Consider the following 15,592-nt stretch of genomic DNA (forward strand, 5'->3'; position numbering starts at 1 on the left):
GATAGACAGAGAAAGGTATGTTGAAGACAGAAACAAAGCCAAACAGATAGTTGCAGCATCCAAGAAGAAATCTTTTGAAGACTTTGGAAACAGGTTGGAGACTATGGTTCAAGCTGCTGGAAAACCATTCTGGAGTGTAATTAGCAGTCTTCGAAAGAGAGGTAAGAAGGAAATGACAAGTATTTTGGACAGGTCAGGAAAACTGCTGGTGAATCCTGTGGATGCCTTGGGCAGATGGAGGGAATATTTTGAAGAGTTGCTCAATGTAGGTGAAAATACAATCAGTAATGTTTCAGATTTCGAGGTAGAATGGGATAGGAATGATGACGGAAATAGGATCACATTTGAGGAAGTGGAGAAAATGGTCAGTAGATTGCAGTGCAATAAAGCAGCTGGGGTGGATGAAATTAAGTCGGAACTCATCAAATACAGTGGAATGTCAGGTCTTAAATGGCTACACAGGATAACTGAAATGGCCTGGGAGTGGGGACAGGTTCCATCAGACTGGACAAAAGCAGTAATCACACCAATCTTTAAACATGGAAACAGAAAAGATTGTAACAACTACAGAGGTATCTCATTAATCAGCGTTGTGGGTAAAATCTTATCAGGTATTGTTGAAAGGAAAGTGCGTGTATTAGTTGAGGACCAATTGGATGAAAATCAGTGTGGGTTTAGGCCTCTTAGAGGTTGTCAGGACCAGATCTTTAGCTTACGGCAAATAATGGAGAAGTGTTATGAGTGGAACCGGGAATTGTGTCTATGTTTTATAGATCTAGAAAAGGCATATGATCGGGTTCCTAGGAGGAAGATATTGTCTGTTCTACGAGATTATGGAATAGGAGGCAAACTTTTGCAAGCAATTAAAGGTCTTTACATGGATAGTCAGGCAGCAGTTAGAGTTGACGGTAAATTGAGTTCATGGTTCAGAGTAGTTTCAGGGGTAAGACAAGGCTGCAACCTGTCGCCACTGTTGTTCATATTATTTATGGATCATGTGTTGAAAACAATAGACTGGCTGGGTGAGATTAAAATATGTGAACACAAAATAAGCAGTCTTGCATATGCGGATGACTTAGTTGTGATGGCAGATTCGATTGAAAGTTTGCAAAGTAATATTTCAAAGCTAGATCAGAAATGTAAGGACTATGGTATGAAGATTAGCATCTCCAAAACGAAAGTAATGTCAGTGTGAAAGAAATATAAACGGATTGAGTGCCAAATAGGAGGAACAAAGTTATAACAGGTGGACGGTTGCAAGTACTTAGGATGCATATTCTCACAGGATGGCAACATAGTGAAACAACTGGAAGCGAGGTGTGGCAAAGCTAATGCAGTGAGCGCTCAGCTACGATCTAGTCTCTTCTGCAAGAAGGAAGTCAGTACCAAGACTAAGCTATCTGTGCACTGTTCAATCTTTCGACCAACTTTGTTGTATGGGAGCAAAAGCTGGGTGGATTCAGGTTACCTTATCAACAAGGTTGAGGTTACGGATATGAAAGTAGCTAGGATGTTTGCACGTACTAGTAGATGGGAACAATGGCAGGAGGGTGTCTACAATGGGGAAATCAAAGAAAAACTGGGAATGAACTCTATAGATGTAGCAGTCAGGGCGAACAGGCTTAGATGGTGGGGTCATGTTAGACGCATGGGAGAAGCAAGGTTACCCAAGAGACTCATGGGTTCAGCAGTAGAGGGTAGGAGGAGTCGGGGCAGACCAAGGAGAAGGTACCTGGATTCGGTTAAGAATGATTTTGAAGTAATAGGTTTAACATCAGAAGAGGCACCAATGTTAGCACTGAATAGGGGATCGGGGAGGAATTTTATAAGGGGGCTATGCTCCAGTCTGAACGCTGAAAGGCATAATCAGTCTTAAATGATGATGATAATGATGATGATGATGATGATGATGATGAGCACTGTGCCAAAATATCCACACTCCTGCCCTTTGTACGACTTCCGATTGTGTTGTTAGAAAGGGATATCTTTATCTTTTCCACATGTTACTCTTTTAGAACTAGCCTCACAGCATCTAGTAAGCAAGATTCCTACGTATGAGGTTTCTTGTTTCCAGCGAGTGGGAGAGAGATTCAGTATGAAGCTTCAAGATTAGCTTCTGCAGACTGGAAAAAAGTAGCCTGATAAATCCTTGTGCGAACTTTTCAGTTCAGCTTCTTTGTATTTAAAGGATTCAATGCGTGACTTCTTTCAAAGCGTTCTTTTAATTTGGTGATTTTTCTGTCTCCTTCTGTTAGGACTTTAGTGCTGTAATCTACACCCTCCTTCCTTCTTCCATATAATGTCCACATTAAACAATGGCCATTCCAAGTAATTACTAAGCGAAGTCTTTTATGAAGATTTTAGAGGAGAGAAGATTATAATAAACTTTCAAGTTTACTTAGCTGGTCATGTTGAGATGGCTCCAGATCATCTTGTCTAGGGGTCGGAGCAGAAAATCTAACCTCAGATCCTCACGGTTGGTTTAGATTCAATAAATCGGAAGATTATTGTTGCAGAATTTTTTGCGTAAATATATTTTCCACCGATTTTCTCATATTCTAGTATATCGTGCAGTATTTTAATTTGTCACATTAACAATCAGGAATTACATTGGTCGCACCTATTATACAAAAATACATCCGGACTCATAAGAGGCAAGCTTACGACTCTCACACTCTGCGGAAATAACAGTATGCCAAAGGGTTTACAATTTTTCTTAACAAATGAATTCCTCCAAGTTTTCGTTACATTGTTAATTTCGATTATTATTTCATAAATGAATCAAGAAATAATCATAGTAAACAGTACAGGATTGCGTAATTAATAATAGAAATATTAAGTGTGCAAATAATACATAATTTCAAACATTTCTAAAAAAAATTAACTGTTCATTCACACATGATACTTGTCGATTATATCATCAAAACTAAGATATTTTATAAAGTAAATCATTTTCATAAATTTAAGCTTGAAATATAGCACACTGTGAGTAAAATTATTTGGAAGTTTTCAGAAAAGCAACTAAAATAATATAAACCTGTCCAAAATTCGAAAACTAATACTCTTATCGAGGATTACTGTTGGAGAAAAAATAATGATAGAGAAAGATGTCCCGTTACAGTGTACAGAATACACTGGGACTTCTCATTAGCTTCACCATATACCATCGCAAAACCCCATTGCAGTAAAATTTTTTCGTATGACCTTTTTTATGTACAGCACGGCTCCTAAAAGAAAGAAAAACGGTATAAAGTACGGGTGCTTGAGAGCAAGTATCACGCCACAATGCGTTTTTTAAGTCTATCGAATATGCCACATTATAGTCAAGAATAGAATGTAATAGAGATTTACTACATTGATAACTTCAGGGGCTGTGTCTATTTGCAGCTGCAGTAATGCAATTTATGTTATTCATTAGGCATTTCACCTAAATTTGTTATGAAGCATTTTAAGTAACCTGAAGTCTGTACATACACTCCTGGAAATGGTAAAAAGAACACATTGACACCGGTTTGTCAGATCCACCATACTTACTCCGGACACTGCGAGAGGGCTGTACAAGCAATGATCACACGCACGGCACAGCGGACACACCAGGAACTGCGGTGTTGGCCGTCGAATGGCGCTAGCTGCGCAGCATTTGTGCACCGCCGCCGTCAGTGTCAGCCAGTTTGCCGTGGCATACGGAGCTCCATCGCAGTCTTCAATACTGGTAGCATGCCGCGACAGCGTGGACGTGAACCGTATGTGCAGTTGACGGACTTTGAGCGAGGGCGTATAGTGGGCATGCGGGAGGCCGGGTGGACGTACCGCCGAATTGCTCAACACGTGGGGCGTGAGGTCTCCACAGTAAATCGATGTTGTCGCCAGTGGTCGGCGGAAGGTGCACGTGCCCGTCGACCTGGGACCGGACCGCAGCGACGCACGGATGCACGCCAAGACCGTAGGATCCTACGCAGTGCCGTAGGGGACCGCACCGCCACTTCCCAGCAAATTAGGGACACTGTTGCTCCTGGGGTATCGGCGAGGACCATTCGCAACCGTCTCCATGAAGCTGGGCTACGGTCCCGCACACCGTTAGGCGGTCTTCCGCTCACGCCCCAACATCGTGCAGCCCGCCTCCAGTGGTGTCGCGACAGGCGTGAATGGAGGGACGAATGGAGACGTGTCGTCTTCAGCGATGAGAGTCGCTTCTGCCTTGGTGCCAATGATGGTCGTATGCGTGTTTGGCGCCGTGCAGGTGAGCGCCACAATCAGGACTGCATACGACCGAGGCACACAGGGCCAACACCAGGCATCATGGTGTGGGTACCGATCTCCTACACTGGCCGTACACCTCTGGTGATCGTCGAGGGGACACTGAATAGTGCACGGTACATCCAAACCGTCATCGAACCCATCGTTCTACCATTCCTAGACCGGCAAGGGAACTTGCTGTTCCAACAGGACAATGCACGTCCGCATGTATCCCGTGCCACCCAACGTGCTCTAAAAGGTGTAAGTCAACTACCCTGGCCAGCAAGATCTCCGGATCTGTCCCCCATTGAGCATGTTTGGGACTGGATGAAGCGTCGTCTCAATCGGTCTGCACGTCCAGCACGAACGCTGGTCCAACTGAGGCGCCAGGTGGAAATGGCATGGCAAGCCGTTCCACAGGACTACATCCAGCATCTCTACGATCGTCTCCATGGGAGAATAGCAGCCTGCATTGCTGCGAAAGGTGGATATACACTGTACTAGTGCCGACATTGTGCATGCTCTGTTGCCTGTGTCTATGTGCCTGTGGTTCTGTCAGTGTGATCATGTGATGTATCTGACCCCAGGAATGTGTCAATAAAGTTTCCCCTTCCTGGGACAATGAATTCACGGTGTTCTTATTTCAATTTCCAGGAGTGTATTTACGCGCTGTTCATACCATGTATTTAGTTTCACTTGGACGTAACTCAAAAGCATCAATATAATATTGCTATATTTTGTACATCGTAAGTTTAACGAGAATCTCCTCATTGGGCTATGGATTACCCGGCAGAGGAATGAAGACCTAGCCGACGTTCCACCATCATTTTTACGTCCGAGAAAGAGACAGACGAATATGACGAAGGAAGTGTACTTTACACTAGTCTTAGGCGTAGTACTCACTGGGACACTGTCGCAGAGCTGCGTCTGAACGTAGGAAGGAAATTAGTGTAACGTGCCGCCTGCCGCGTCTGCACGGTTACTCTAGTGAGTCGGAGACTTTGTATCTTGAATAGTGTGCTTGAGAGGCAGTATTTCGCAGGGGTTTAGAATCCTATTCGAAGTTGGATTCTCAGACGTATTGTTGCGGAGCATTGCCAGCGCGGATGTGACTCAGGGACAAGTGGTACTGCTCTGCGCCACCATACAGAATACAGTCTGAAAAGTCACATCCTACATATTTCATAAATGGCTTTCTCTTGGCAGGCGCGGAGGCCCGGCGACTGTGTGTATCGCGTTGCGGCAGTTTGTTCTCATGAAATGTGGAACGGAACTGCAAATAAACTGAACAACTTTAGATATTTACAGAGAAAAGCGCGAGTTGTAGGACCCTAAAGACAATAATTATCACGTAAAAGTAAAACGAAAAATAATGTTCAGCAATGGGTCGCATGTTACCAGCTGCGAAACAGATGAAGCGAAGTCAATATGCGAGCTCCGATGCCAATCATTGATATATTTTGTATATCTTGAATAGATACGTCAAAAAACGTAAAAAACTCTACAAGTGCTGGAATGTGCAAACTTGTTGTTTACACTCAGTTGTGAGATACTGAATGTATACAATTTGTGTCCATTATTTTTGGTTGAAATACAACAGATATTCAAAGCATTCGAATGACGTTCTATAAAAGTTTTCGAAATGACCATTCTTGCCTGCAAACAGTTCACTGAAAAGATTATTTCCACCTTACATTGCCCTATTATTTAACACTGATATTGCCATTGACGACGAGTTTTTGCTCTGTTTTGAGTGACGGCACAGCACAATAAATGCGACACTTCAATCCTGACTCGCTCCAGCTGCGACCCAGCATGTGGTCCAGCTGGAACCACTATGTGCGGCGTAGCGCCGTCCACAATGAACGCACGAGCGCCCCGCTCCTTTGATGTAGCGACAAAGCGGAACGTTTTCGGCGCGGCACGCAAGATATAATATGTTCGGACACACTGACATTGGCCATAGAGACTGTTGAGAAAGAGAAACGGGTATTTTACCATCGGAAAAGAACAAGGTGTTTCAGAAGTGGTGGTCAATATTCAGGGATATAATAGGAATGATCATTCGAAACAAAAAAGTCAAGCAAAAATGAGGTCGACAACGCTTGCCTTAAGAGCTATGAGCAATTCTTGGTCTTCGATACTGTGAAACAAATCTCTTCTACTGCAAGCTCATTGCTTTCCATATTTTTGGAAGTGGCAGTATGGATCAGAACAAGGAAAAAACGTCCAGTAAACATATGCTCGAAAATGCATACAGTTATGAGCACTTGTTCATCAGAAGAGTTGTGTTTTAGAATAGTGAAGATGAACAAGTGCTCATAACTCTTAAGTTATGCGTTTCAGAGCACATGTTTACTGGACTGTTCTTTCTTATTTTAGACCATGCTACCACTTCCAAAAATATGGAAAACAAAGAGCATGCAGAAAAAGAGATTTGTCTCACAGTATCGAAGGTCAAGGATTGCTCATAGCTCTCAAGGTATGCGCTTTAGACCCCATGTTTACTCGACGTTTATGTTTCGAATGATTATTCCTGTCATATCCTTGAATATTGACACATATAGAAAAAAGAGGAAAATTTCAGACTGCCAGTTTCTGCTTACCTGCACGTCGCAACCACAGTTCATCGCAAATTCTTCGGACAGTGGCAATAAGTTAATTAATTTCGAAGTATCTTAATAGATATGGGCAACGTAACGAAAAAGTGCCCACTTCACCATGAAGCTGCGATGTGACACTGTCAGATGCGAAAGACTGAAATGTTTTTATGTAATATAAGTTTTGCATGGCGGAAGCAAACGTGAATCCAAAATCTTTGGCTTTTAATTTTTCTTGGATTAAGGTAATCTTTTCCATAAAACTTCTTCAGAAATGGACGCAGCTTTCTTTTGTTTACATACAGATCGTTTTTTTCAGCCGTGTAGCGGATGACTCGACTTTCAGCTTTTTAACTTTCGTTGACTAAAATCTAAATGAAAACATGATTCTTCGCGTGGCAGGGCGGAAACGAGTGTCACAAAGAGTTCGCGCAAAATAATTGCAGCAACGAGTTTAAACAACGAACTAATGAAACTTCCTGGCAGATTAAAACTGTGTGCCCGACCGAGACTCGAACTCGGGACCTTTGCCTTTCGCGGGCAAGTGCTCTACCAACTGAGCTACCGAAGCACGACTCACGCCCGGTACTCACAGCTTTACTTCTGCCAGTATCCGTCTCCTACCTTCCAAACTTTACAGAAGCTCTTCTGCGAACCTTGCAGAACTAGCACTCCTGAAAGAAAGGATATTGCGGAGACATGGCTTAGCCACAGCCTGGGGGATGTTTCCAGAATGAGATTTTCACTCTGCAGCGGAGTGTGCGCTGATATGAAACTTCCTGGCAGATTGAAACTGTGTGCCCGACCGAGACTCGAACTCGGGACCTTTGCCTTTCACGGGCAAGTGCTCTACCAACTGAGCTACCGAAGCACGACTCACGCCCGGTACTCACAGCTTTACTTCTGCCAGTATCCGTCTCCTACCTTCCAAACTTTACAGAAGCTCTTCTGCGAACCTTGCAGAACTAGCACTCCTGAAAGAAAGGATATTGCGGAGACATGGCTTAGCCGTGAGTACCGGGCGTGAGTCGTGCTTCGGTAGCTCAGTTGGTAGAGCACTTGCCCGCGAAAGGAAAAGGTCCCGAGTTCGAGTCTCGGTCGGGCACACAGTTTTAATCTGCCAGGAAGTTTCATATCAGCGCACACTCCGCTGCAGAGTGAAAATCTCATTCTGGAAACATCCCCCAGGCTGTGGCTAAGCCATGTCTCCGCAATATCCTTTCTTTCAGGAGTGCTAGTTCTGCAAGGTTCGCAGAAGAGCTTCTGTAAAGTTTGGAAGGTAGGAGACGGATACTGGCAGAAGTAAAGCTGTGAGTACCGGGCGTGAGTCGTGCTTTGGTAGCTCAGTTGGTAGAGCACTTGCCCGCAAAAGGCAAAGGTCCCGAGTTCGAGTCTCGGTCGGGCACACAGTTTTAATCTGCCAGGAAGTTTCATATCAGCGCACACTCCGCTGCAGAGTGAAAATCTCATTCTGGAAACATCCCCCAGGCTGTGGCTAAGCCATGTCTCCGCAATATCCTTTCTTTCAGGAGTGCTAGTTCTGCAAGGTTCGCAGAAGAGCTTCTGTAAAGTTTGGAAGGTAGGAGACGGATACTGGCAGAAGTAAAGCTGTGAGTACCGGGCGTGAGTCGTGCTTCGGTAGCTCAGTTGGTAGAGCACTTGCCCGCGAAAGGCAAAGGTCCCGAGTTCGAGTCTCGGTCGGGCACACAGTTTTAATCTGCCAGGAAGTTTCATATCAGCGCACACTCTGCTGCAGAGTGAAAATCTCATTCTGGAAACGAACTAATGCGTACTAACCAAAGCTTTAAAATAGGAGCGCTGTCACGGGCTTCAGGTCTAGTTTAGTTGTGTTCAGGAGGCGATTTGGCGAGCACGGACATCTTGATAAAGGTGGCCGTCAGACAGCGTTATGCGCTTTTCAAGGCATGAGCAGATTTTAAATTTGTTGTAGACTAGTCACGACTAAAGACACACAAAGCTCTGTGATTACAGTGAATATCTGCTCTTTCATTCTGAAGACTGCTTTGCTGCAGCTCTCCATGGTACCCTATCCTTCATCTCTGAGTAAATACTGCAACTTACAGCTTTCCGAATCTGCTTACTCTGTTCATCTATTGGTCTGCCTCTTCAGTTATCCACCACAGTTCCCTCCAGTTCTAAACTGGTGACCCCTTGATGTCTCAGACTGTGTCGTGTCAATCAATAGCTTCTTCTAGTCAGGTTATGCACAAACGTTTCTCTTTCCAGTTATGTTCAGCACCTCCTCATTAGTTACGTAATCTAGCCATGTAATCTTCTTCTCTAGCACCACATTTTGAAAGCTTCAATTCTTTTCTTGTCTAAATTATTTATCGTCCATGTTTCACATCCATACATGGCTACATTCCATAGAAATACTTTCAGAAAAATACTTCCACACATTTCAATATATACTCGATGTTAACAAATTTCTCTTCTTCAGAAACACTTTTATTACCATAGCCAGTCTACATTTTCGATCCACTCTACTTCAACCATCATGAGTTATTTTGTGTTATTTTAATCCACAAATAGCAAAACTCATGTGCTACTTTAAGTGTCTCATTTCCTAGTCTATTTCCCTCAGCATCATCTGATTTGATTCTACTACATTCCATTATCCTCGTTTTTCTTTTGTTGATGTTCATCTTATATCTTATATCCTCCTTCCAGGATACTGTCCATTCCGTTCTGCTGCTCCTCAGGTCCTTTACTGTCTCCGACAGAATTACAATGTCGTCTTCAAACCTAAAAGTTTTTATTTCCTCCTCATGGTTTTTTAATTCCTACTCGAATTTTTTCTTGTGTTTCCTTTACTGCTTGCTCAGTATACAGATTGAATAACGTCGGGGATGGGCTACAACCATGTCTCACTCCCTTTCATGCCCCTCGACTCTTATAACCGCCATCTGGTTCCTGTACAAATTGTAAATAGCCTTTCACTCCCTGTATTTTACCCCTGCCACCTTCAGAATTTGAACGAGAGTATTCCAGTCATCCTTGTCAAAAGCTTTCTCTAAGTCTACAAATGCTCGAAATGTAGGTTTGCCTTTCCTTAACCTGTCTTCTAAGGTAAGTCGTACGGTCAGTATTGCCTCCTTGTTCCAGCATTTCTATGGAATCCGATCTGATTTTCCCCGAGGTCGGCTTCTACCAGTTTTTCCATTCGTTTGTAAGGAATTCGTGTTAGTATTTTTAACCATGACTTATTAAACTGATAGTTCGGTAATTTTCACACCTGTCAACACCTGCTTTCTTTGGGATTGGAATTATTACATTATTCTTGAAGACTGAAGGTATTTCGCGTGTCTCTTATATCCTCCTCATCAAATGGAAGAGTTTTGTCATGACTGGTTCCTCCAAGCCTATCAGTAGTTCTAGTGAAATGTTGTCTACTCTCGGAGCCTTGCATCAACTCAAGTCTTTCAGTGCTCTGTCAAATTCTTCACGCTGTATCACGCCAAACTTTCAGGAATCATTCCTCACACAGAAATAAAGAAAAGATGTTATGTGGACATGTGTTCGGAAACGCTTAATTTCCATGTTAGAGCTCAATTTAGTTTCGTCAGTATGTACTGTACTTCCTTGATTCACCGTCGGTTGGCCCAATTGAAGGTAGGTAATGTTGACTTCGGTGCTTCTGTTGACATGCGACTCATTGCTCTACAGTACTAGCATCAAGCACATGAATACGTAGCATCAACAGTTTAGTGTTCATCACGAACGCGGTTTTGCAGTCAGTGCAATGTTTACAAATGCGGAGTTGGCAGATGCTCATTTGATGTATGGATTAGCACGGGGCAACAGCTGTGGCGCAGTACGCTTGTATCGAGACAGATTTCCAGAACGAAGGTGTCCCGACAGGAAGACGTTCGAAGCAATTGATCGGCGTCTTAGGGAGCACGGAACATTCCAGCCTATGACTCGCGACTGGGGAACACTTAGAACGACGAGGACACCTGCAATGGAGAGGCAATTCTTCGTGCAGTTGACGATAACCCTAATGTCAGCATCACAGAAGTTGCTGCTGTAGAAGGTAACGTTGACCACGTCACTGTATGGAGAGTGCTACGGGAGAACCAGTTATTTCCGTACCATATACAGCGTGTGCAGGCACTATCAGCAGCTGATTGGCCTCCACGGGTACACTTCTGCGAATGGTTCATCCAACAATGTGTCAATCTTCATTTCAGTGCAAATGTTCTCTTTACGGATGAGGCTTCATTCCAACGTGATAAAATTGTAAATTTTCACAATCAACATGTGTGGGCTGACGAGAATCCGCACGCAATTGTGCAATCACGTCATCAACACAGATTTTCTGTGAAAGTTTGGGCAGGCATTGTTGGTGATGTCTTGATTGGGCCCCATGTTATTCCAGCTACTCTCGACGGAGCACGTTATCATGATTTCATACGAGATACTCTACCTGTGCTGCTAGAACATGTGCCTTTACAAGTACGACACAACATGTGGTTGATGCACGATGGAGCTCCTGCACATTTCAGTCGAAGTGTTCGTACGCTTCTCAACAACAGATTCGGTGACCGATGGATTGGTAGAAGCGGACCAATTCCATGGCCTCCACGCTCTCCTGACCTCAACCCTCTTGACTCTCATTTATGTGGGTATTTGAAAGCTTTTTTCTAGGCAACCGCGGTACCAAATATAGAGACTCTTCGTGCTCGTATTGTGGACGGCTGTGATACAATACGCCATTCAAAAGGGCTGCATCAGCGCATCAGGGATTCCATGCGGCGGAGGTTTGATGCATGTATCCTCATAACGGAGGACATTTTGAACATTTCCTGTAGCAAAGTGTTTGAAGTCACGCTGGTACGTTCTGTTACTGTGTGTTTCCATTCCATGATTAATGTGATTTGAAGAGAAGTAATTGAATGAGCTCTAACATGGAAAGTAAGCATTTACAGACACATGTCCACATAACATATTTTCTTTGTTTGTGTGTGAGGAATGTTTCCTAAAAGTTTGGCCTTACCTTTTTGTAACACCCTGTATATACTCCTTTCACCTTTCCGCTTTCCCTTCTTTGTTTAGGACTGGTTTTCCATCTGAGCTCTAGATATTCATTCAGGTGGTTCTGTTTTGTCCAAAGGTCTCTTTAATTTTCTTGTGGGCAGTAACTATCTTTCCCCTAGTTACATATACTTGTAAATCATTACGTCTTTCATCTAGCCTTTCCTGCTAAGCAATTTTGCTCTTCCTGTCAATATGATTTTTAAGACATTTGTATTCCCTTTTGCCTGCTTCATTTACTGGATTTTGATATTTTATTCCTTCATCAATTAAATTCAGTATCTCTTGTGTTATCCAAGGATTTGTACTAGGCATTGTCTTTTTACCTATTTGATCCTCTGGTGTTTTCACTATTTCATCTCTCAAAGCCATCCATTCGTCTTCCACTTTATTCCTTTTCACTATGCTTGACAATAGCTGCCTAATACTCCATCTGAAACTCTCTACAACCTCTGGTTCTTTCAACTTACACAGGTCCAGTCTTTTTCATAAACAATAATTTGTGATCAGAAACCACATCTGACCCAGGAAATGTATTACAGTTTGTAATCTGGTTCCAAAATATCTGTGTTCCATTAATTACCAGGTCTCTTCTACATACATAACCTTCTGACATGATTCATAAACCATAAGAGATGATCAAAGTATGCTCAGTGCCCCCCCCCCCCCCCCCCCCCCCGCTACCGCCACTCGACATTCTCCTTCTATTTTTCCTGCTATTCCTTTTCCTACTATCAAATTCCAATCCCACATCATAATTAAATTTCCGTGTCCCTTATCTATGTGAATAATTTCTTTTCTTTCATCCCAGATATCTTCTATCTGTTCATCATTTGAAAAGGGAGTTGGCATAGATTCGTGTCTGTCTATCCATAGGAGTCCTGATCCAGACTCCTTCGTCGTCAGGAGAGAGACAGATGTGATGCAACGGTGAAGACCTAGTTACACTCGAGAGCAACAAGAAAACTTCATTGACAATAACAGATTTATTAGGTGGTAATACAGGACAGTGTTCCAAAACGCCACTAAAGCCGGTTGGTGGAACAGCTCCTCATCAGCAGCAGAAGGCCGGTGTTTGGTTGAGTCAGTTCCACCAACGCATTGAAGAGCCAGGTGGTGGCTGTTACATCATGGGCGGCCTCCAGCTCTATGTATCGATCTCCAAGGTGCACTCTTTGACGTAGAAAATTTGCACGCAGGAGTGAGACCCCAAGTTCACTAGAAGTACTCGTTGGTTCACAAGGGTGGGGCGGGGGTGGGGGCGGTCTGCCACAGGAACTGGATGATCAGCAGTAACGGACCCCTTCTCGAAGGCAGATGACGGACATAGCGCAGGTCAAGCCTCCAATCGGCCTGCAGCGAGACGGCGGCCTCTGCGTCCCATCATTTTTGCCATGGAAGCTGGCAGCTGTAGCGTTCTTTCATCTGGACTCGTCCTTCCATAGACGATCGAAGACAGCTAGGCTTGCCGAGGGTCGACTTCCGTACCCTCCTCTTACAAAGCTGCACACAAAGACTGAGACTACGCTCTGGGCAATTTCGGCAAACAGCACTTATCAGTCAGCCAGTTGTTAACCCTTCACTCACGAAGTCTGATCGCTCAGAGTGCGCGAAAATTTTCGATCTCACTCTGCAAGACTAGTTGTGGTTGAGTGCTTCTATACTCCCCCTACCCTCATTAAATTGTCAAGCCCACTATGTTTTGTTGTCGGTTGCGTTCCTACTGTGTTTATTGTTGAAACGTGTTATTGATGGGTGTTGGAGTCTCCTAGGCCGCACATCGTGAACTACGTACCTGTTTTCTTCAGTACGGTACCCTAAAGCTCAAAATGTGTTCCCACGAATGTGACAGTTTTAACTTTCCCGAGTTTGATGAAATTGTCAGTCGGTCTATGTAGGAACGTGTCAGTGATAAAGATCAAGGTATAAACGAAAAGACGACGTTTTTACATAAGCTAGTGATGATAGTTCTGCTATCGAACAAGAAATTCAGGAAAGATGTGATGGGGATCTCTCTATTTCTTCAATGAAATACTTAGCTCTGCTAAAATCGAATGTGTTCTGAGTGGTGCTAAGAAAAATGTAGTTTCCAGCAATGAATGTCAGTTTGATAGACTTTCGTGTTGTACCTATCTGGTGGAATTTTTATGCGCAAATTTAAACCTTGGAATTTAGTTTTATTTGGAACTTTATTTGCTACAGAGATTGTATAATTTTTCAGGGTGTAAAATTCAGTACTCTAACAGTCCATTTATGTGTACTATTTAAAAGAAACACACAAAATTATATGTTTTTGTGTGACAAAGAGTAAACTGCTGCAGGCTTTGTTTAGTGCAGTAAATTAAACTAGGAGCGTTTAAACAACACTTAAATAATTGTATAAATACATGTTATATAGCATAAATTAAAAATTTCAAATGATTTTGGCCTTGGATCTCGGTTTAAACACATGGGTCCCCGAGACTCCACTTCGTGGTACACGTTACAGAAAAGTCACTTCGCGAGTTAAGGTTAAGAAGCATGTGGTATTTATGTTGGCGCTTCCCTTGCGCTCTGCAGCGGTGAGGATGACTATTATATACACTACTGGAAATGGAAAAAAGAACACATTGACACCGGTGTGTCAGACCCACCATACTTGCTCCGGACACTGCGAGAGGGCTGTACAAGCAATGATCACACGCACGGCACAGCGGACACACCAGGAACCGCGGTGTTGGCCGTCGAATGGCGCTAGCTGCGCAGCATTTGTGCACCGCCGCCGTCAGTGTCAGCCAGTTTGCCGTGGCATACGGAGCTCCATCGCAGTCTTTAACACTGGTAGCATGCCGCGACAGCGTGGACGTGAACCGTATGTGCAGTTGACGGACTTTGAGCGAGGGCGTATAGTGGGCATGCGGGAGGCCGGGTGGACGTACTGCCGAATTGCACAACACGTGGGGCGTGAGGTCTGCACAGTACATCGATGTTGTCGCCAGTGGTCGGCGGAAGGTGCACGTGCCCGTCGACCTGGGACCGGACCGCAGCGACGCACGGATGCACGCCAAGACCGTAGGATCCTACGCAGTGCCGTAGGGGACCGCACCGCCACTTCCCAGCAAATTAGGGACACTGTTGCTCCTGGGGTATCGGCGAGGACCATTCGCAACCGTCTCCATGAAGCTGGGCTACGGTCCCGCACACCGTTAGGCTGTCTTCCGCTGACGCCCCAACATCGTGCAACCTGCCTCCAGTGGTGTCGCGACAGGCGTGAATGGAGGGACGAATGGAGACGTGTCGTCTTCAGCGATGAGAGTCGCTTCTGCCTTGGTGCCAATGATGGTCGTATGCGTGTTTGGCGCCGTGCAGGTGAGCGCCACAATCAGGACTGCATACGACCGAGGCACACAGGGCCAACACCAGGCATCATGGTGTGGGTACCGATCTCCTACACTGGACGTACACCTCTGGTGATCGTCGAGGGGACACTGAATAGTGCACGGTACATCCAAACCGTCATCGAACCCATCGTTCTACCATTCCTAGACCTGCAAGGGAACTTGCTGGTCCAACAGGACAATGCACGTCCGCATGTATCCCGTGCCACCCAACGTGCTCTAGAAGGTGTAAGTCAACTACCCTGGCCAGCAAGATCTCTGGATCTGTCCCCCATTGAGCATGTTTGGGACTGGATGAAGCGTCGTCTCACGCGGTCTGCACGT

At 44.4% G+C, this 15,592-nt stretch overlaps 1 non-coding gene across 1 annotated transcript; it reads right to left on the minus strand.

Moving 5' to 3' along the window:
• Positions 1-7,633: 7,633 nt before the first annotated feature.
• Trnas-uga (transfer RNA serine (anticodon UGA)) lies at positions 7,634-7,708 on the minus strand. Its single transcript has one exon. It is a non-coding gene; the product is annotated as a tRNA-Ser (tRNA).
• Between the last annotated feature and the right edge of the window lie 7,884 nt (positions 7,709-15,592).

Source organism: Schistocerca gregaria, chromosome 3, assembly GCF_023897955.1.
Source record: "Schistocerca gregaria isolate iqSchGreg1 chromosome 3, iqSchGreg1.2, whole genome shotgun sequence".
NCBI lineage: Eukaryota > Metazoa > Arthropoda > Insecta > Orthoptera > Acrididae > Schistocerca > Schistocerca gregaria.